The sequence below is a fragment of the Acomys minous genome, assembly GCF_964271855.1.
Source record: "Acomys minous genome assembly, chromosome: 9".
Classification (NCBI taxonomy): Eukaryota; Metazoa; Chordata; class Mammalia; order Rodentia; family Muridae; genus Acomys; species Acomys minous.
In genome coordinates, this window is record NC_140490.1 from 48,446,621 (window position 1) to 48,467,707 (window position 21,087).

General features: G+C 45.0%; 1 protein-coding gene across 19 annotated transcripts in view; it reads left to right on the forward strand.

The window, feature by feature from the left end:
* ATXN1 (ataxin 1) overlaps window positions 1–21,087 on the forward strand; it is a 422,279-nt gene that overhangs the window by 6,299 nt on the left and 394,893 nt on the right. For 15 of the 19 annotated variants that reach the window (XM_084796969.1, XM_084796964.1, XM_084796957.1 and 12 more), the window contains exon 2: window positions 2,882–3,004. The exons of 2 other annotated variants lie outside the window; for them this stretch is intronic. The gene's annotated coding sequence lies outside the window, so the exon portion shown is untranslated. Of the gene's footprint in view, window positions 1–2,881; window positions 3,005–19,179; window positions 19,425–21,087 lie in introns of all 19 variants that reach the window. 2 more of the 19 variants (XM_084796962.1, XM_084796956.1) reach the window with 1 other exon arrangement.

Below are 21,087 nucleotides of genomic sequence, written 5' to 3' on the forward strand. Positions count from 1 at the left end.
TTTAGGATGATTTACTGTAAATGTTTATACATCCTGTTACAACTATCCCACAGGAACTAAAACAGACTTAGAACCATAACAAACAAAGCAACTCATGCTCTCTTTTGTTTGGGATATTTGCTGTTAGCAGACGTGTATGACTCTTAATGCATCTCATTTGTGGGGTAATGAAAACGCAATGGTAATTGCCATCAGATAAACAAAAAAAAGGTATTCTACTTGAAAAATCCCTTCTCAGAAAACTCACGGTGTAATAAGACCCCGGGGCGTGGAGGGTAGGTAGGTGTTCCCCTGACTTGTCCTGCTTCCACTGAAGTGCCCTTTAAGTGTGACACATTAAGTATGACACGTTTGGAGAGACTTATTTCTTAGGTATTTTTGGTGGCGATCACAGCTGCCAACCTGTAAACATGGGTGCTTCTTACAGAAAGAGAAGAGGCATTTTCTTGCCAATGTGTATAGCAAACTTTCTCTCTTCGTGCCCTTGGCCCTGGTCCGGACTCCTGTACAGTCTCTTGGCTGTTGTATACCATCACAGTGTTAGTTATTTGGGCTGTTTTGCTTGGTAATCTTTCACCTTTAATAGTATCGTGTTTCTCTGCTATGTGCTTTTGGAAATAGTAAAGATTTCAATTTTAACGGGTGTCATTGTATACGATATTCTATCATTTATTGGTTTATTGTCTTGCTTATCATTTGAGTGTTTTTACAGTGGGTTCATGTGGCCTTGTCTTTATTCTCATAATGTTTTCCCTTTGATGGGATACAAAGAGTAAATAACTCTTTACTACTCTGCCTAGGGTAGCAGGACAAACACTTTTTGAAAGAAGTAGGCATGCCACTGCTAGAGTAAATTAATATTTTACTGCATTTGCATCATATGCAACTGTTCTGTGCACTTAGGAGAATGGGAGGAGACTGTAATTTGGACTCTATCAGGCCTTATCTGCTGGGCGATGTGTAAACAGGGCCCTGTGTACACACAAATCCATATACAAGCAGACCCAAGTCCCTGGTACTTGCAGCTTCTGGGAAAGTGATTATTAAGAATTTTGAAGCTTCCTTTGAAATGTTACCAGATAAAAATCAAGACTTCCGTTGCCCTTAAAAATAAATGCTGTGTTAAGATAAAATAGAATTTTGTGAACTTCTGATGAACTCGGCCACTGTTTTTAACCCAACAGCCTTCTTGGTGGGAAGACGGTGTCTTATTTTCTTTTTTAAAGGACATTATAGTCCACTTTGCTTTTCTCTCTGCACAGATTACACACAGGGAAACCAAAGTCTGTTAAAAGCTACTTCTTTCGCAGAGCAGACCCAGGCACGTAATAGATACTTAAATAAATTGGTGGTGAATGGCTTCGTTCGAAGGAAGAATACTTTGGCTACTATTCATTAACTTTCCAAAGTGCTGGAAAGAAATGGAAGTTATTTTCCTTTCCAGCTGGGCTGCGCTCTTAAAAATAGTGAGTGTGTATGGTTGAAAATAATTCTGACTACTGAGATGAGTTGCCATGTACCCAAGCAAAATTGGCTTCCTTACCTGTTTACAGATTACTCACGTTGGAGATCATATTCATAGTTCCAGAATAGTTTCTTTCTGACACCCAATATAATTCTGGGCCTTCTCCTTCCTACTGTTACCTGGCGTGAGCTTAGGAAACCCAAACTAAATTTAAAATCAGCCTAAACACACACATGCAGCTCAGCTCCAGCGATCTGACTGAAAAACCAGTTCAGCATTCACTTTGTTGAGAGAGGTTTTGTTTTGTTTCATTTGTTTGTTTCTTTGTTTGTTTTTGCTTTTTTATCCCGCCAGCATGGCTGATTCTTTTGGTGTAATATGGATAATGGAGTTATCGGCAGCACTTAGGTAAATCATTTTAATGGCTAAGGCTAAAATGTACGCTAGCAGATCAAGCCCTCTACCTCTGTTTCTGTACATCTTTAATTCCCCAAATTATCTCACCAGCACCTAGAGCCATAAAGCTTCCTTCATTTCTTCTTTCCTCTATCTGTTCATACACTCATCCTATAGTGGGTAACGTTGATTGACTATTGGGGCAAAAATGAAAGTGAAGGCAATGTCTGCTTGATAATTAAGTTATTTCAAAATTAGATCTGGGCATGCACCTCAGTTGGTAAGAGTGCTTGTGTGCCGTGCACAAATCTGTTAAGTTTGATGCCCCTGCGTCGCATAAACTGGGCATGATGGCACATGCCTGTGTCCCCAGCACTTGGGAGTTGGAAGCAGGAAGATCTAAAGTTCAAGGTCATCCTTGGCTACATAGCAAGTTTGAGATCAGCCTGGGCTACAGGAAACCTTTTCTCAAAGTGCAACCTTTTTTTTTTTTTTCTACGTTGGATTTTCCCATTCACCCTTGGACTAGTATGCTAACAGCTATGTTCTGTCATGATTTTCTTTCAAGGTACATGTGGATAGATAATATATGCTAAATTAAAATTAGGCTTTTGGCCCGATTGCTATTCAGGCCGTGCCCAATTCTACCTGATGCTATCTGTGGTAACCAGCTTGTGTTTACTTATTAGATGCTTGAGGAAAATGACAGTGTCTGTCTCAAACACGGAGATCAAGGTTTTCATTTGACTGAAGGGATGGCCTAGATTTCATGTGTTGGCTCCCCTGAGCCCCGTGGAATAAAACCAGACCTGTCCTGAGCTGATTGCAATCTGTCTAACTCTTCTATAACAAAATTCAAAATTTGATGTGCTTAAGACTTGTATTTCAGTGCCTATATCTTAAGGTAGACCTCTTTTTAAAGCAGTTTATTCTTTTTTGTTTTTCTGTTTTTTTTTGTTTGTTTTGTTTTGTTTTGGTCTTTCATCTCGGATTTCTTCTGCACTTCCTGGATCACTATAGAAGCATCCTGCATACTACAACAAGTCACCCAGGGAAGCCCCTCCAAGCTGCAGAACTGTCTGTCATCCCTGTCCAACAGCCTCCTCTTCTACTCCCTCTGCAGGGAAGTGTGTCACATGTCAGGTGAGAGCTTTATGATGTTTTCTTTTTTCCATCTGAGGATAAAGTCTGACTTGAGATGGTTGCTCACCAGTATGAGCTCTGTTAACTGTGAAATATAATTTTCTTCACAACTATAGTGTATGGGAAATTGCCCAGTGTGTGTGTGTGTGTGTGTGTGTGTGTGTGTGTGTGTGTGTGTGGTGTTGTGTGGTGTGTGTGTGTGTGTGTGTGTGTGTGTGTGTTAAACTTGGATAAAAGCATCTGTAGCTGTGGTCTATTTGGTTCATGAAATCTGCATTGAATTTGTGATGATCGACGGTTGCTGCCTGGGGCTTGTGCCTGATCATTTTACTTGTCACTTTTCCATAAGTCAGTTAAGAACACTAAGCTGTCAGCTCCCTCGAGTCTCGGTTCTCACGTATGAGGTTCTTACTGCAGTATGATATGTTTGCAGAGAAACAGAGAACTGTTTGTTGGGGTCAGTGGCAACCAGGAGTTGTTGACTCTTGAGTTTCTTTGTGTCTGTTTGGATTTTACAACTTCCTGATTTCCTCACATACAGTAAATTTTTTTCTGACTGGGAGAGAATCTTGAAACAGCATGTAGCAGGGACTGCTGACTCAGAGTACTCCGTTAGAGAGCAGACAGCAGGCCACTGCCCTTCTGTGAAATCTGGAGAGAACGGGATTGCGCTAGGACGTGGGGGCTAGAAGGACTTAGCGGTACTGGTGTACACAACCAAGGCGCGTTGTGAACATTCTGCTTGGAGCGATGGAGCCAGGCAACACCGGAAGTCCCAAAGGCTGGGCCACAGACTCAGAGACTTCGAAACAGAATCTGGGGCTCCACCCTAGACCTCCTGAATCAGAATGTTCCCCTACTGGTCTCCTGGAATGAAGGACGTGTTTCTGGAACTTTCCTTTCTTGGTATGAAGCAGAAGGCACTCTTACCAAATCATATACCCCAAATCGAGGATTTCAAAATCCACTCAATAAGAGGTAGATACTGGCGTTACCAAAAGTGTTCATTAAAAAAAAAAAACAAAACCCAGTGGAGCGGAGCATGACTGTTCACACCTGTAATCACATCACAGCACTTGATAGGGAGAGATGAGGAAGAAGAAGGATTGCACAGTTTGAGGCTAACTTGAGCTATGTAGTGTGAGTTCCACAATAGCTTGGGTTGTGGCCTGAGACCCTGTCTCAAAAAGCTAAACAGAAATAAGATTCATAAGCCAGTGTCTTTTAAGTCGAGCACAAACTCCACGCCCTTTCAGATAACAGCCCAAAGCTCTGCCATGGGCACCAGAATGCCTGGACCTCAAATCTCAAGATGCTGCTGTGATTGTGGACATGCCTGTATGCTGTTTGTGCCTCAGTCTCCTCCCGTACAGTGGGGACAACAGAGGGTTACTGTGAGGATGGAATAAAAAAAAATGCATGTATGTGGCTTGAATGTGCCTGGCATATGGCTTATGGCCCGCTCACGTAAGCTATCAGTGTTAATGCATAGCTTATCTCTAGACAGGTTGATTGTAATGGTCTCATTTTCCATGGCTGCTCCTGGACCATACATGACTAGGAACAAGTAAATATACCTAGACCTTGGTCTTTGGACCAACCCTGTAGGCATTTGTGGCTCTGCAAAGCCAATAAGTGTTCTATTTATTTTTCTGAATTTTAAATTCTGAACTTACGTTAACTCTCACTGTGATAAGATGCATATTTTTTTGTGTGTTATAGTAAGATAAACTGATGAATCGCGTGCATAAATGGAGTCACTTGCAGTTGGAATAATTTTTTTTTAAAGGGCCTAACAGTTATGTTTAAGCCTTAGAAAGAGTTAGACATTTGGGAATATAGGTCAGTGGAAGAGCACTTACCTAGACTGTGTGAAGCCCTGGGTTCGAGTCCCAGGACAGAAAGGAAGGAAGGAAGGAAAACTCTTAAGAGAACTCTGTGGGGCAAAGCAGAGGCAGCAGGGAGTTAACCTCACCACAAGCACTGTATTCTTTTGAATTATGCAAATGAATTCCTTATATTTTATTGACTGTGGATTTGAAAGACTCCCTCTAAATCAGTATCTCTAAACCTGTGGGTCACGCCTCCCATCTTTAGGGGTTGAATGATCTTTTCCCAGGGGTCGCCTAAGGCCATCAGAAGGCACAGGCATTTATGTTATGATTCACAACAGTAGTCAAATTGCCGTTCTGAAGTAGCAATGGGATTTATGGCCTGGGGCTCATCACAACATGAAGAACGGCATATACATGGGATACAGCATCAGGAAGGCTGAGAACCATGGCTCTAAATGGGGAATAGAATGGCACTTAGTGACTGCAAGAGGAAGCATCTTAAGATCTGCCAGTGTCTGCTAACGGGCAGGGTGGGGTCTCTTACTGTTGCTTTACCTCTTTCGGGGGAACCCCATTAATACCTGTCTTTTGCCAGGCCGAAGAGCCTCACATCAAAGTCTTAGGAGATATGTATGGTTCAGGGGCATATGGGGTGAGGTGTCCTTTTCTTTTGAAAACCTGTGGTATTTGAAGAGACCCATTCTGTATGGTGAAGTATCTCAAGACTTTTCTTCCGGACAAGACAAGCAGCCAGGAGTCTCACCTTGGGCAGCGCGGCCCCGCTTATTGAGATGCAGGGGTTTCTAGCGTCATCAACCAGTCTAAGCGTCATGTGGGTACTCAGGGTCTTACTGACAAAACAGTGCAGTGTCACCTCGAACATTAGGCCGTTGGTATTTTCTGTGACTGCATTGAAAAGAAACGTATATGCATTATCTCAGCACTTTTGCATAATAATGGCCTCATTATGGTCCTCACAGTGGATGGCTGTATGTGGGCAGGGAGAGAGTATCATGCTGTACTCGGATATATTCAAGCCACTCTTTTAAGTGAGAGTCTGGATTATTATTTCTGGCTCTTGTTATTTTATAAATATGATACAGCTAAGCAAGTTATGACCTAACTTATTCACAGCTACTATCTATGTAAAGAAGTGATTCATTCACATATTCGTTGGGTGGTGTTTTTTTTTTTTTCTTTTTAACTACTTCATGGTGCTGTGGACATGACAGTGAGTAAGAGCTACCGGAGATTATCTATTCTTCGTGACCGGCAAGAGAGAGAGAGAAGGAATGCGCTGAAACAGCTAACAAAAACTGAAAGGGTTGGGTTGTACTTACTTGGGGGTTCATTCTGACCCGGAAGGAATTCGAGAAGGTGGTGGGAGTTCAGGAAAGACTATGAGGAGGAGGAGGATCATGTGATTTGGTCTCTGAAGGCTGGATTGCACTTCTGTGGGAAGAGATGGAGAAGGGGCAGAGGAAAGTCTTGCAAGTGGCCAGGACAACAAGCAAATCCTTGCTTGTATCCAGCATGTGGGCTGGGCAACTGTGGCTGAAGGTGGGAGTGCTTGTGAGTTTCAAAAGTCAGGGAGGCTGGTGAGGAAGGAATGGGAATAGCTGAGAAGTGGATCCAAAGAGCAGTTTGCAAGCGTCGTCGCTGACACAAACAAGGTTTGTGAACTTGCCCCTTGGGGTCTCGCGCCTGGCAAAAGGGTGGTCACACAAAGGGCATGACTGAACCTAAGGACGCTGGAGCTGGTGTTGAATGCAAAGGGAGAAGGTAAGAGGCAGTGTGAGGAGGGGGAGCTTAAATGGTGGCATGGCACAGCCTTTGTTTGCGGGTTCCTCACAAGCTGGGGTGGCAGGAGGGATTGGGTTGACTGGGTATGAATCCCGCTGTGGGGGGAGGGTGGGGGGGGGAGGGAGAGGGTTTCTTCTGTTAGAGCTTTGGAAGCCTAGGAATTCTGTGTTCAACTCAACACCATGAAATCTTGTTGAAACAGTTAATTCCTTTATAAAATAGGAACTGGAGCTAATTTTAGCTAGCTCTAATATGCGTGTGTATGAAAACGAATGCTGCTTCTGACACAGCCCATGTGGTGTCTCTTTTCACAAACGCTGCTTTTACTTTCCTCTTCGTAGTTTTTTTTTTTTTTTGAAGACTTTCGATGGTGCCCCTGTACCTATTAGCAACAATTCCAGCATTGCTTTGATCTTTTCTACTGTTGATTGATTCTTCTCATGTGACAGGCGTGAATCTCATTGTGTCAGCCACTTAACAAGTTAGCCATTGTTCATTTGTGGCGATTCAGTTACTGTACTTTTGTAAATCATATTAGTGTGGGTGTGCTTCATAACTTCTGAGGATTTCCCAGAGGTTTTCTGTAGGGTCTTTTAAATGTGGAGGGGGAAAAAAAGCCATAAAGAAATAGACAGGCATGAATCTTTATGTATGAAAATCCTATGATGACAGACGCAGCCAGCTCTTTGACGAATTGGCTTCTCTCATCGAATACCCTATAGAAGATAAAGAAATATAGATTTCAGCTGAGCATGATTGTGTATTCCTATAATCCTAGCACTTAGGAGCTGGAAGCAGGCAGGTCAGGAGTTCAAGGCCAGCCTCAGCTACACAGTAAGTTTTTGCAAGCTTGGGCTACTTTAGATCATGTTGAAATAAATAAATATTATCGTTAAGCTTTGGTTCCTAGCGGGGAGGGGGGGAGCCAGGGGGCTGGGAGAGCAGGAGTTAGCCTAAGAGCAGGGGGCAGGTAGGAGTTATCTTTGTGTGAGTGAGCAGTCTATTTACATAGAATTAGGGCAACCCTGAGGATTGGTCAACGTTTTTATTTTTTATTTATTTATTTATTTATTTTAATGTTTTTATTTTGTTGCTGTTGTTGTTCTTGTTTGAGTTGTTTACATGAGCCCTTTGTGTTGCCCTCAAGTGGCTAAGAATGAAAATATTAAATACAAAAACAACAGTATTAAAAACAAGAAGTTCTGGGCATGTCTATGTGTGTGTTCAGGTGCACCTGCATGTTTGTCGACCCCAGACGTCCTTCCTCCGGTGCTATCCATCTTGTTCATTGAGACAGGACCTCTCACTCATCAGCGAAGCTGGCTGGTCAGCGAGCCCCAGGATCCTTCTCTTGCCACTCCTCAGTGTTGGGGTGGCAAGGGTGTGCCGCCTCGCCTGGCCTTTTCACACAGGTTCTGGGGAGTCAAGCTCAGTGCTTTACTAATGAGGCTGTCTCCTCAGCCTGCCTGGAAACCTTCAGTGAGCATCCAGTATGCAAGATGAGACCCTCAAGAGAAAACAGTGATAAGTAGTTTACCGTTGCCTTTTTGAACACGAAGTCATTTCACCTTCATTGCATTCATATCTGGTAGACGCTGCGGTTGTATCTGGGCCGTGGATGTAGGTAACTTGACCATTTTTGCCGGGAGTTAAATGACCCCAGCTTAGCCTCATCACTGTGGCCCTGAATTATGCTCAAGGCCTGAGCCCTGTCTATATTAAGATGCTTACCATGAGACACAGAGGCAAAGACTGCCAGCAATGAAAAGCGGGCCGTAATTCAGACACAGCGCATGCTCAGAAACCGAGATCAGGGCACGGTTCTGAGGCTACAAGCGCCCCATTTCCATGCCTGACCCCTCTGATCAGAGACGCCGTGAGCTCCTGATCAGGCTGCCTTTGTAACGTTTCTTCCTTTCCTTCCCCACGTGGCCCTGAGATTCCTACGCACTTTCGATAATTATTAATTGAAGAAAGTGATGACAGTGGCACTCTGCTTATCTGCTTTGGGGGATTGGCTTAAGTTGGCTCCAGATGTTGTTCAACACTGAGTCCCAGGGAGCTGCTGAACTTTTGACTCCTCAGAGAGCTACACTGGGTCATTGCTCAGTTTGCACCACTTGGCAGATACGGGCAATTTATCTCTCCAGTGTGATAGGTGGTGGGGTGTCACCCGGGGCACCCTCTAAGAACAAAACGTGTACCCAGAGGCTTTCAGCTGTAGTCAGGTGGCCACACGGGAGAGTTCAGGGCTCATGGTCCATCATTGTCTTTCCAGGCCTCACCTGCGCTCTCCTTTCCTGGATCAGCTGGCCAATCTTAGCTAGTTAGTGGCCAAGTGTTGTGTAGGCAGCCTGATCGTCTTTTGGGTGTTGGGTGAAATTTACCATGAATTTCTTTTACCTCCCGTGGCAGTGCCTCTCCCTTTATAAACAGTCAAAGAGTAAGACAGGCCTTGAGATTGACTGTTGATGAGCTTGGCTGGCAGCTCCAGCCTCTGTCACAGCTGTAATCATGCACTGTGCATTTTTATTTACAGATTACTAGGCTCCGAGTCTGACATATGACTGGCTGGGAAGCTCCTCCCCAGAACAGTTGTATGTCATCTGCTTCAGAGGACTAATTGCTTGGCAAATCCCCTTCGGTAATTTCTCTTTATTTGCTGATGAGTTACTTAACAGTGATGGGCTTGTGGAGTAGACCGTGCATTTGACGGTGCGCTCCAGAAACACCACCTCCAAAGGCCCGGGGGATATGCTCTGCGAATTCTGTTTGGCTTTCCTGAAGAAACACTGAAACCATTATATGGCCTGTTAATATTTCACTCAATACTAGGTTAAACTCCCGAGCAGTGCTCTGTTTTCCAAAAGGAATCAAAACCAGGCCTCCTTTCTGCAAATATGCCCCTGTGCGTTAGAAAATTATTAAAAAGGAATTTAATATTTATAGAATGTTTAATGCTGTTTTAAAAAAATACGACTTGGAGTGGACTAGCTTTCCAACACACTGCAGAACGAGTGGGGCTTAGGAGAAAGCTGTTTGACTGCCAGCCTGGAGACCCAGTCTCTGTCGTGCGTTATTGCTAGATCAGAGGGAATGCTTACCTTTAAAACCTTGCTGGGCCTCAGTTTACCCATCTATGAGAAATTGAAAGGAATTATATCATGGGCTTTTTCTCTTGTTGACTTTGTAGAGTTCCATGATTTTGAATGTGTGGAGACCAGAGGTCAACATTGAGTGTCTTTCTTGTATTGCTTTTCATCTTAATGTGGGAGACAGAGTCTCTCACCTATTAGCTAGACTGGCTAGCCAAGAAACTTTGAGGATCCTCCTGTGTTAATGCTCCCCTCCCCTACTTGGCTCTAGCGTTACACCACAATGTGCAGTTTCGTTGGGTTGGTTGTTTCTCAGTATGGGTGATGAAGATCCAAACTCAGGTCCTCAAGCTTATGCATCAGGCAGGCACTTTACTGCTGGAGCCATCTCCCTCCCCAGCCAAGTTCTGTGATTTTATTATAATTCCTCCCTTCACCTCCCCTAAGACCTTTGCTTCTGTCAAACATCATTTGCTGCTGTTTGACTTTGTTAGGTTTGGTATTTAATTAGAGTTTATATTTTAGCTATTATTATGTCATTATTTAGAGAGTAAGTCATAAGTGGTACCGACAATCATTTATCACCACATCTATATTAGTTTCATATTGCAATAGCTTCCTGTGCTTTTTTTTTTTTAAAACTGTTCTTGCTACCATGCCCCCAAACAAGAGCCCTCTGTAGAGGTGGGCTGTGTTCTAATTCGAAGGGGAATCTTCCAGCTAATTGTGGCAATATTTCTTGCAAGAGGCACACCGGAGCTCAGATCGGGTTATACCCACTTTCTACATGTGAGTAGACTTTTTTTTTTTTTAAACCTCCAGATACAGACGGGAATCTCCAGGTAATTCGTTTGCTCTTCTGCCTTGACTCTTCCAGTTAGCATGTGCAATACACCCTCGCCCATTTAGCCCATTTGTGAGCAGCTCGTGCTGAGTCTTCAAGATGTATCACCATTACTAATAGTTTCTTTAGGCAGGTGAGTGCAAATGGAAGCGGTGACATTTGGGAGATTTCTGAATGCCTACCTCCCTGTGAGTGGAAGCTGGGTGTTTGGATTCTGACTGGAGCTCCGAGGTTGTGGTGGCCTTGCCTTCATCTCTTAAATCTGTGACCCTCAGCTTCCTCATCTGTTGAACGGGGAAGAAAACGCCCGTCTCATGGGATTGTTGGCATGCTAGGCCTGCTGTCTGACTTCGGGTTTCTATTGCTATGATAAAAGGCTTGAGGAGGAAAGGGTTTGCTTCACTCAGAGCTCTCAGGTCACACACTCTATTACTAAGGGGAGTGAGGGTAGGAAGTCAAGGACAGGAACCTGGAGGCAGGAACTGAAATAGAGACCATGGAGGATTGGCGCTTACTGGCCTGTTCCCCATGGCTTACTCACTGTTTTTAATTTCCCTTTTTAGCACCCAAGACCACTAGCTCAGGAGTGCTACTCCTCGCAGTGAGCATGGTCCCTCCCTCATCAACCACAGGCCAAGGAAATGTACCATAGGTTTGCCCACAGGCCAATCTGCCGGCAACATTTTCTCAATTGAAGATCCCTCTTCCTAAATGACTTCGGCTTGTGTCAAGTTGACATAAAAACCAACCACTCTCAGTACACATGTCCTGGCCACATCACCTAATAGGGCGGAGTCTCACAACTATAAAAACAAGTGCATAAAGGAAGGTAAAGATACAGCATTTGAGAGGCGAGGGTAGAACAAAGGCAATAGTGGGTTTTGGGGATAAGAGGATGAGGTGTGAATCCTAATTGGATCTTTGAAACATGGGAGGACCAGATTCACTTCCCTTGTATGGAGGTGATAGCATCAGCAGGAGGGTCCTCTGCAGAAGAGTAACTGCCACCCACTGAGGGGTGGAAACAGCCTTTGGCTGGATGGGGTGCCATCCTGGCTCTTTAGTGGATCCCCCATTCAAGTCCTTAAGCCATATTTACCTTGTTTGTTTGTTTAGGGTATGATGTGTGAGTGTAGGTGTGTGTGGTGTGTATGTGTGTGTGTGTGTGTGTATGTGTGTGTTGTGAGTGTATGTGTGGTGTGTGGGTGTATGTGTATGCGTATATGTGTGTGTGTGGTGTGTGAGTGTATGTGTGTGTGGTGTGTGAGCCTGTGTATGTGTCTGTGTGTGTGTGTGAGCCTGTGTATGTGTCTGTGTGTGTGTGGTGTGTGAGTGTGTGTGTGTGTGGTGTGACTGTGTGAGTGTGTGTGTGTGTGAGTGTGTGAGTGTGTGTGTGTGAGTGTGTGAGTGTGTGTGTGTGTGGTGTGACTGTGTGAGTGTGTGTGTGTGGTGTGACTGTGTGAGTGTGTGTGTGTGGTATGTGTGTGAGTGTGTGTGTGTGTGTGTGTGAGTGTGTGTGTGTGTGTTAGGTCTGAGGACAACTCAGAGGAGAAGGCTCTCTCCTTTTGCCATGTGGATGCTAGGGATCAAGTTTAGATCATAAGGCTTGCCAGAAAGCACCCTTACCTGCTGAGCCATTGCACTCGCCCACGATTCCCTCTCTTCTAGACTTTGACAAATTAAGATGTGTCTTCTCCGCCTTCTTCCTCCTTGCCTCCTCCTCGTCCTCCTTCTCCTCGTCCCTCTTTTCCTCCTGTTTGGCTTTTCATGGGGGTGCTTGGCCTGTTTCTGTTGTTTCTTAGAACAAAGCTAGTAGTTCTGCCCTCAGAAGCAGTTTTTATGCAGGAGATCAGGAGGCTAATCATGAGTGAGAAGCAGGTATGTCCTTCCGAAAAGGCTTCTCTGATTTATGTTGCTGCTAATGGTGGGGAAATGTGTCTTGCTCCAGCCTGATTCCGGGTGCAGGATGCACCCATCTTATTTCTTCAGTGAGCTTGCCTGGCCCCTGGGTCTGCAGATTTGCATTGCTTTGATCTCACTCCAGAGAGCACATACCTGTGTTTACTTACTAATTGTCCTTCTCACAGTTAGCAGAGAGGCTCTATGTGTGCTAATCTGTGAAGACAAGCCCTTCCTGTGTTCTACATATGATTCTTTTGTGGAAAGTCATACCTCCTGTATCTATTGCAAAACCCTAGTTTACATTTCAGGGGCAGTGCTTTTTCATATTTATTTAAAAATTTAGTTATGCTTATACATGTACGATTGAGTGTGAGTACAGGTAACTCCCTGAAGAGAGCTTAGCAGCGCCTGGAGCTGGAGTTACAGGGGGTTCTGTCACCTGACTTGGGTTCCGGGGACCAAACTTGTGTACTTTGATAGAGCAGTGCACAGTCCTAACCACTGAGCCATCCCTGCAGCCCCTGACAATACTTTTTTGCTGCATGGAATTTCAAAGTTTTAGATATGATGGGTTGTTCATTTCGTTGGTTTCTATTGTGGATCTGCTTGGAAGGAAGACAAGATAGGAGGGGCACCTGGGCTGTATAGGCCAGCCAGCCTCTCTGTCTCTGTCTCTGTCTCTGTCTCTGTCTCTGTCTCTGTCTCTGTCTCTGTCTCTGTCTCTCTCTCTCTCTCTCTCTCCCTGTCTCCCTCCCTCCTCCTTCCCTCTCTCCCTCCTTCCCTCCCTCCCTCTCCTTACAGTTTCTCTTGGGAATGGTCTGTTATTAAAGGCCCAGTGCTGTATATGCCCAAAGCTCCCTGTTTTGTTTCTCCTCCCACCTGCCCCTCCCTCTCGACTCTTACTCTAGGCCACCATCCTGGCTGTCACATTTCTTCTCTGCACTGGGTCTCCCTGCTGATCTCTCTGGTTGACCTGTGTGTTTCCTGTCTTGGGAATGTGGGTGGAAGTATGTCCAGCCTCCTCCCTTACTCGGGCCTCAAGGGATGAAGCAGGAATGTCAAAGTATAACAGTTGTCCAAGATGCTGGTTGATTGGAGACTTGACTTGCATGCTTAGGTCCAGCTCCTCACAGACATCTTAGGTTGATTTTCATCTATACTGGAACATGAAGACACGAACTCTCCCCCTCCGTACCTGGTATAGTTCTCCCTTGTAGACGGCTCTCTGGCAGGAAAGGTTGGCATCAGTCTCCTGGGTATCAAGTTCAAGGGGAAAGTAAGTCTCAGGATCTGAATTTTGGCTATGGCTCAGCCAGGCTGCCATGGCGTGGCATGTAACATGTCTACTGAATAAGCTGTCTACACAGACATTAGACACGTTTCTTTCTGTTGTTTGAGATAAATCCTGGAGCTTGGCTCAATCTTGGACGTAACTGTGAATACAGAGGATCAGATGTATATACGGGAATAATGCAACATGCTACAAACTATGCTTTTCTCCCCAGTGAAGTGGTTGGGCGTTTCCTGAAACAGGACCGCTCTGTGTGTTCCTGGTTGTTGACCTTTAGCTTTCTGTGATTCTCCTCTCCCAATGTCCCCAGCGGTAGGACTTCAGGCATGTGTGTGCCAACATGTCTGACTGACTGCACACACTCTTCTTCTAGTCCAGTGCCTTTTCCTCTTCTGAACATTTACATCTTTGTTTGTGCTAAGGCCCTCCCCACCTCCTGGTCCAGGTCCTTTCAGAATGAAGTTCAGCATCTGTGACCTGGATCTCTGCCTTGGCATCCCCCTTATGCCTCCAGCTGGGCCACTCAGGGAGCCCCGTCTCAGTCAATTAGTGATTCTCTGAGTATTAACTTATGTTCAAGATTTTTAAACTTAACGTGCTCCTCTTCTTTAGGACCAGCACCCCTTTTCTCCTGCCTTCCTAATTTCTCCCTGTTCTTAAATTTTGAGCTTCCTGTCCTTTCCTGAGTGGGCTGGGCTAACCGAAGACTGCTTGAACTCTCACGGCCCTCTTTTTCTTCTCCTTGTACCATACTGGTTTGTATAGCTCTGTGGCTCTGCCTAGCCTTGAACTCACTTTGTAGACCAGGCTGGTTTTGAACATACAGCAATCCTCCTGCCTCAGCTTCACAGACACTGAGATTACAAGTGCGAGCCACCACATCCAATCCCTATGTGGCATTTAAAAAAAAAATCTTTCTTCCAGCTCAGAGACAGGAGGACCTTCCCTGCCTCTCCATGCTCAACATTTGGCTTATGTAAACCTGTAGTATATTAGCAAGGCAGGCACTTCCTCCTATGACTTGAATCTTTTATGTTGCAGATTGGATGTGAGTTCTTCTCTTTACATGGACCAAGGAAACAGGGTTGTGATCTGGATCCACTTTGGCTGTGATGGGGCCACAGTGGAGATGATGGTATCTGTGAAAGTAGCCTTGAGTATCATGACAGTGGGTGACAAAAATAATAAGAATGTGCCTGGAGGCTGCGCTGAAGAGAAAAAGATGGATTAAAAAAGGGGATCAATGGGGGAATCTTCTGGAATAAACGCTCTCGTCAATAGAATGCTGTGTCCGCTCAGTTTTGAATCTTATCAGTACTGCATAGTCAGCCCAGGCAGATGGACTTTTCGCAGGATGCCTAACACTGACTTTGTATTGAAAAGGAGTTCCTGTTGAGTTTTGGCTTTGTGTTGAAGGAATGAGTGGACGCAGGCGAGGTTTAGGCATCTCAGCATCCGTTCCCATGGCCAGGCTTTCTTACATGCTCCAAAGACCCCATTTGCCAGCTCAGATGAACACCAGGGATTATCTGGGAAGGGGAAGAGAACGGCTACGGTTCTGCGTCAGGTCGCTCAGGTTTGGATGAAATGTGATGTGCAGTTGTGAGACACGGTGACAGAGCTGGGGACAAGGAGGCAGTCCTTTGTAACTATAACAAACAAGACTCATCGGGAATGAGGCTGAGCGGGTAGAGGAACGGCCTGACAGTGCCATCCGGGTCCTGCCACCTCCTCTGTCTTGCATATGACTTTGTCTAGGAGATGCATGGTTGGGGTAGATAAAGACACCCTTGGCAGGTACTGTGTCCGTTTCTGGGGGATGGAGTGAGTAGCCCTACACTTGACTGTATGTTAGAAGGAAATGAGACCTTGATACCAGGAACCGAGGACCTAGAACATAAGCCCACATGGAATGTTACGGAAGCTGCCCTATCTGCTCTGGGAGGTTCCATCTGAGGCAGGAGAAAGTCTGGGTGGAATGCTGCTCTGAATTCTCTTTCCATTTCTCAGGCCTCAGATACAGTCTGAAGCCTCCTGGGTTGCTGAACCCAGGCCACAGAGAAGCATACATACATACATACACAGTGCTTTGTGGGAGATGCCTTTCACGTCAGGACCTGGAAAGGAATGCTTTCTTCTGTCGCTGTAGCTTTGGTGCTTGATGCAAATCGTTTTTAGAAGCCGGGCAGGGGTTCATGCCTGTAATCCTAGCATGCAGGAGGCTGAGGCAGGAGGATTGCTGGAGTTCTAGGCCAGCCTAGGCTAAAGAGTAAGACCTGATCTCAAAAACAGAAGGTTGAAATTCAGCTCGGTTTTGTCCTTCTTATGTTCATCACAGATCATAAGATAAGCATATAAAATTACTGTGTCGACAGAAGCAGAGATAGTCTTAGACGTCTTAACTTAGAGATGGTCTTAACGTAGACGTCACATCAGGTGTAGTGGTGTGTGCTCACAGGTTCAGCACTCTGAAAGGTGGTACAGAAAGAGTCTAAGTTTAAGGCCAGACCTACCTACCATATGAAGACCTTGTCTCGGAATCAAAATCAAACCCAAAATTTTTTGGGGCCTTCATGAGTTGGGAAGGGGTTTACAAGGCTCCACTCCTCTGAGAGGAGGCACTTATTAATTGCTGGGGGAGGGCAGACAAATTCTGCAGTGGCATAGACACTGGTAAGTTGCCCATGCACCAGCAAATAAAACAAAAGACAGGAAAGTAGAGGGGGGTTGCTGAGAAGAAGAAAGGGGGTCAGTGGGAGAGGAAGGGGAGATGCTTTGAGGGTGAAAATAACCCAAATGCATTATATATATGCATGAAATTGTCAAATGGATTAACTTAAAAATACCTCCTTTCCCAAAGCTTTGCTCTATGTGGAGTCTGAAGGAAACGTGGAAATGGCATCTAGGCCCAACTGTGGTGTTTTATTTTGGCTGCTGTGCTCTCCTTAAACCTCTGCAGCTCTTTGCCCCGTCCTCTTCTTTTCAGAACAGACGGGTTCTGTTATTTTTCCATCTCGGTACCACCCAGGTGAACAGTGCTATTTTAGCAATCTGAATAAACATATAAAAGAAGAAAGACCTGGCACACCGTAGATCTATTTCAGTTGCCCTACATATCAACGTAGGCAAATGGGAGGTAGGAGCAACGTTGACATGACAGAACACATGTTTCTGAATGTGAGCTCGAAACATGGCCTCCAGGCCAAACCCTAGGGGTCATAGTTCATATCCTAGGTGAGCCTGAGAGAACGGACGGCTGTCAGTCTTTGGAAAGGAGGGACGAACAGCCATTTGCTGTGCTCTGAGCAGAGGGTCTCGTGTGACCTGACTGATCTTGAAGTTTCTTCTGACTGATGCATTGAATGGTAACTCTTTTCCATAAAGTCTTAGGAAGTTATTTCATTACTGCTGTTGTTGTTTTTGTTCAAATTTCCCATTTTAAGTGTCCAGGGTCTTCAAAGATGTCAGTGGCATGGAAACCCTATGTTCTCTGCTTCTCTTGGAGGACAAGTCAGAGGTCCCCTTATCTCTGGATGGTACTCGGCTCAGACATTCTGCTTTAGTGACTCCAGCCTTAAAAACCACAGCTATGCACACTATTTATGGTGGCTGGTTTGTCATGCGTCTGCTTACCTTGACTACAATATGTCACATGAATTCAAGTACCATGGATAAATTGCTTCAGTGGACAGTCAGGATGAGTCCTTGAGTGGAAAGTATAAACATTATCCAAAAGATCAGCATCACCATCATCATCATCATCATCATCATCATCATCATCATCATCATCATCACCAACAACAGAAGCCAGCGGTTCTGACACTGGTTGGAGCTCCAGTGGTCCAATGACCCACCTTCATTGTCACTGGTCTGAATCGAGAATCCCCTAGAAGATAATTCTGGGGGTCTCCAGAGAGTATTACACAAGGAGGAAATACCCACATGGAATATGGGTACCACCATCCTACAGGATGGTTCCTTGACTGACTCCAAAGGAACAAAAGAGAAAGCCATCACAGTACCTCATGTCCTCTCTGGTTCCTGGCTCACCTAGATGTGAGCATGCAGCCTCCTGTTTTTGCTGCCACAGCCCGGAGCTCTTCCAGGTGCCATCCCATCACTTCCCCCCCTTATTGTGAGCCAAAATAAGCCCCTTTTCCCCCGTTGAGTTGTTTCTCATCAGATATTAGATTACAGTAAGAAAAAAATAATTAGTGCAATAAGTAACTAGATCGTTAGATTTCTAGGCTGGGTTTTCTGACCCACAGTCTCTCTTTCTCCTCCATCCTCCAGTATAGTCAAGATTCCCCTTGGCCTTGTACATGGGCCTCTGAATTTATAAAACAAAAGGCCCTCTCTCTGTCTCTCTCTGTCTCTCTGTCTCTCTCTGTCTCTGTCTCTCTGTTTCTCTGTCTCTCTCTCTGTCTCTCTCTGTCTCTCTCTGTCTCTCTCTGTCTCTGTCTGTCTGTCTGTCTGTCTCTCTCTCTCTCTCTCTCTCTGTGTGTGTGTGTGTGTGTGTGTGTGTGTGTGTGTGTGTGTGTGTGTGTTTGGATGTGTATGTGCATGCAGGTGCCAATGGAAGCCAGAAGAGCATGTTGCATTTTCCGGAGCTGGAGTTACAGGTGGGCTGTGAGCCCCTCAGCGTGGGTTCTGAGGACTGAACTTCGGTTTTCTGCAGGAGCAGCAAGCACTTTAAACCACTGAGGTTCTCTCCAATCTTGGAACATTCTTTTGTTCATGTAGATGTTAGATGTGTTGGGAGTGCCCAAGTCTCCACCCGATGGATTGAGGGCAAGGGAGAAACGGTCTCCTTTTACAGCCACTATACTTTTATGGTTGAGCTGTCTCTCTTTAATGCAGTCCTGTCAGCAAGGTTAGAAACACCAGGAATTCAAATTGATCTTGCGTCTGGAATCCTGAAATCTGAGAGCTCCCTTCCTCGGTGGGTGGGTGGGTGGGAAGATGGAGTCAAGTCAATTTCCTGTCCGTAGTTTCCTACTGTTTTTCTCTTGGTCATTACAGGAGAAGTTAGCAGAAGTGTGTCCAGCTGCCCATGGGTCTGCCTGGTGCTTACTGGGCAGGAGAGAGCCTGTGAAAGGCAGGTGGAGCTTCAGAGCACAGATTGCTTCTGTGATGATTCTGTATTGACAGCGTTTTGTGGTTAGCGGCTGTCCATCTCAATAACCCTAGAGCATGTGTCCTAAGAGGAACATGATCTCCCTGTCTTTGCAGAAGTCATCTCATGGCAGACTACTATGCTGTTAGGTGCAGAACCCTTAGAATCAGATTCACTCCCCACGCCCATTTCTTTATCCTCTTTTGTCCCCTACAGAAGTGAAGGTGATTTGTCTCCGTAGAACCCTCTACTTGGTGATGGAATAGCTAAGAATGTTTCTCTCCACCAGGCTCCAGAACATCTAAATGCTGGTGAACATCACTTACGGCCTACCTCCCACGCCCAGAGCTTTGTTGGGAATCCTCGGGATTTGGTGTCATTGATGACCCAGGAGACGTAATGGGTCACCATTTGTATTCTGGGCCACCCTAATGGATGACACCCAGCTTCAGAAACCTCCTCTTGGACAGCATCCCTGTCAGCCAGTATGTTAGCCATTCTATTGTCTGGAGTTGGCCTCCCACTCATTTTGAGGTAGGCTTAGTCACCGATGGCCAGACCCAGTTGAACGTCACATTGCCTATGGCCCTCTGTCTATCTCCCCTAGGGCTTTACGCTTTTTTTTTTTTTAACTCTTAGGCACCGTTTGTTCCAACACACAACCCATTCCTTTGCTAGACACAATGCATGCATACATTCTTTCCATGCTGGCATTTGCCCAGCAGCATAACCTGGAATTGAGGCTAAATTCATCTTGCACAGACTTGTTCATGCTGGTTCTGGCCTGTCTTTCCCCATAACTTGCACTTTCAAAATACACCAGTGTGTGGACCATTGGAAGAACTCTCTCTCTCTCTCTCTCTCTCTCTCTCTCTCTCTCTGTCTCTGTCTCTCTCTCTCTCTCTCTCTCTCTCTCTCTCTCTCTCTCTCTCTCTGTCTCTCTCTCTGTCTCTCTCTGTCTCTCTGGATTTCTGTTGTCTACATAAGCATATATGTATTTTAAAAGTGTCCTATCACTAAATTAAACAACAGGGTTTATTTTTAAAGCTATGGATGCTTAAAGGTGTAGCAGCATAAAAGCAATAGGTTTCCTTTCTCTTTATGACAATTTGCAACGTATCCAAAAGGTGTCTGTTTTTGTCTTGGCAGGAAAGGGTCAATAGTGGACATCTGCAGCAGAGACAGGCTAGACTGGAGCAATGCACAGAGAAGCTGACAAGCCCATGCCCCTTGTTGGGAGTTCAGCCCTTGGAATGTTCTGTAGGACAAAAGGAATGGCAGAGATATTTCAGTAACATTTTGTTCTCAGTCAAAACCTTCTGAAATATAAATCTGTTGTGTGTTGAGAATGGAGACAGCAGTCGAGAGACCTTGAATGGCCTTCATTCAACTAGACAATCCCGCAGAAAGAGGCACTTGTTCCAACAACCATATTTTTGGAGTTCTTTGATTTAAAGAATATCAAATCCCTGTTTACATATCTGCGAGGATTGTTTTATGGACAAAGGCACAGGTCAAATCACATCACACTGGCTTCTGCTACAGCAGATAGAAACATTTCTAAAGTGAAATACAAATATTTCTAAGCCCCAGCCGGAGCCCACGGTAGTGATACAAGTTGGTAATATGAAACCATTTTCAGTTATAACTCAGTTGTAGATGTGCTTTTTTTTTAAGTGTAGAAATCTTTTTTTAAAACAAAATTCTAATCTCTTGCCAATGTGCATTTTTATTTGTGCTTCACCTATTTGCATAATAAGGGATGAATATGACTATATATTCATATATATGTATAATCATAGAAGTCGACTTTATTTGGGCTTTTCTGCTGCAGATTACCTTCTTCTTTTTTATTTTTATTTTTTATTCTCATAATGGCATCTGGAATTGTTTCCCATTGTGGAAATTTCCATAATTGCCCACAAATGTGACTTTTCCATGTTGACAGAGCCCACAGAGGGCTTGTAGCCAGCGCTCGTGGTGGACAGGATTGCACTTTAGAACCATGAGTTAGTTCTGAGCAGACCTCTACACCCCAGGAGCAGACAGTGTATTGTCCCGAGTTGGGCTTTGAGAGCCCAGATCCTCCAGCATCGGCCTGGGCCTCCATGCAAATGTGACTGCTGTTATTAGCTCTAACTCTGAAAGCTCTCAAACTCTGCGGCCTGTGCTTCCCATGAGACTGAGGACTTTAGAT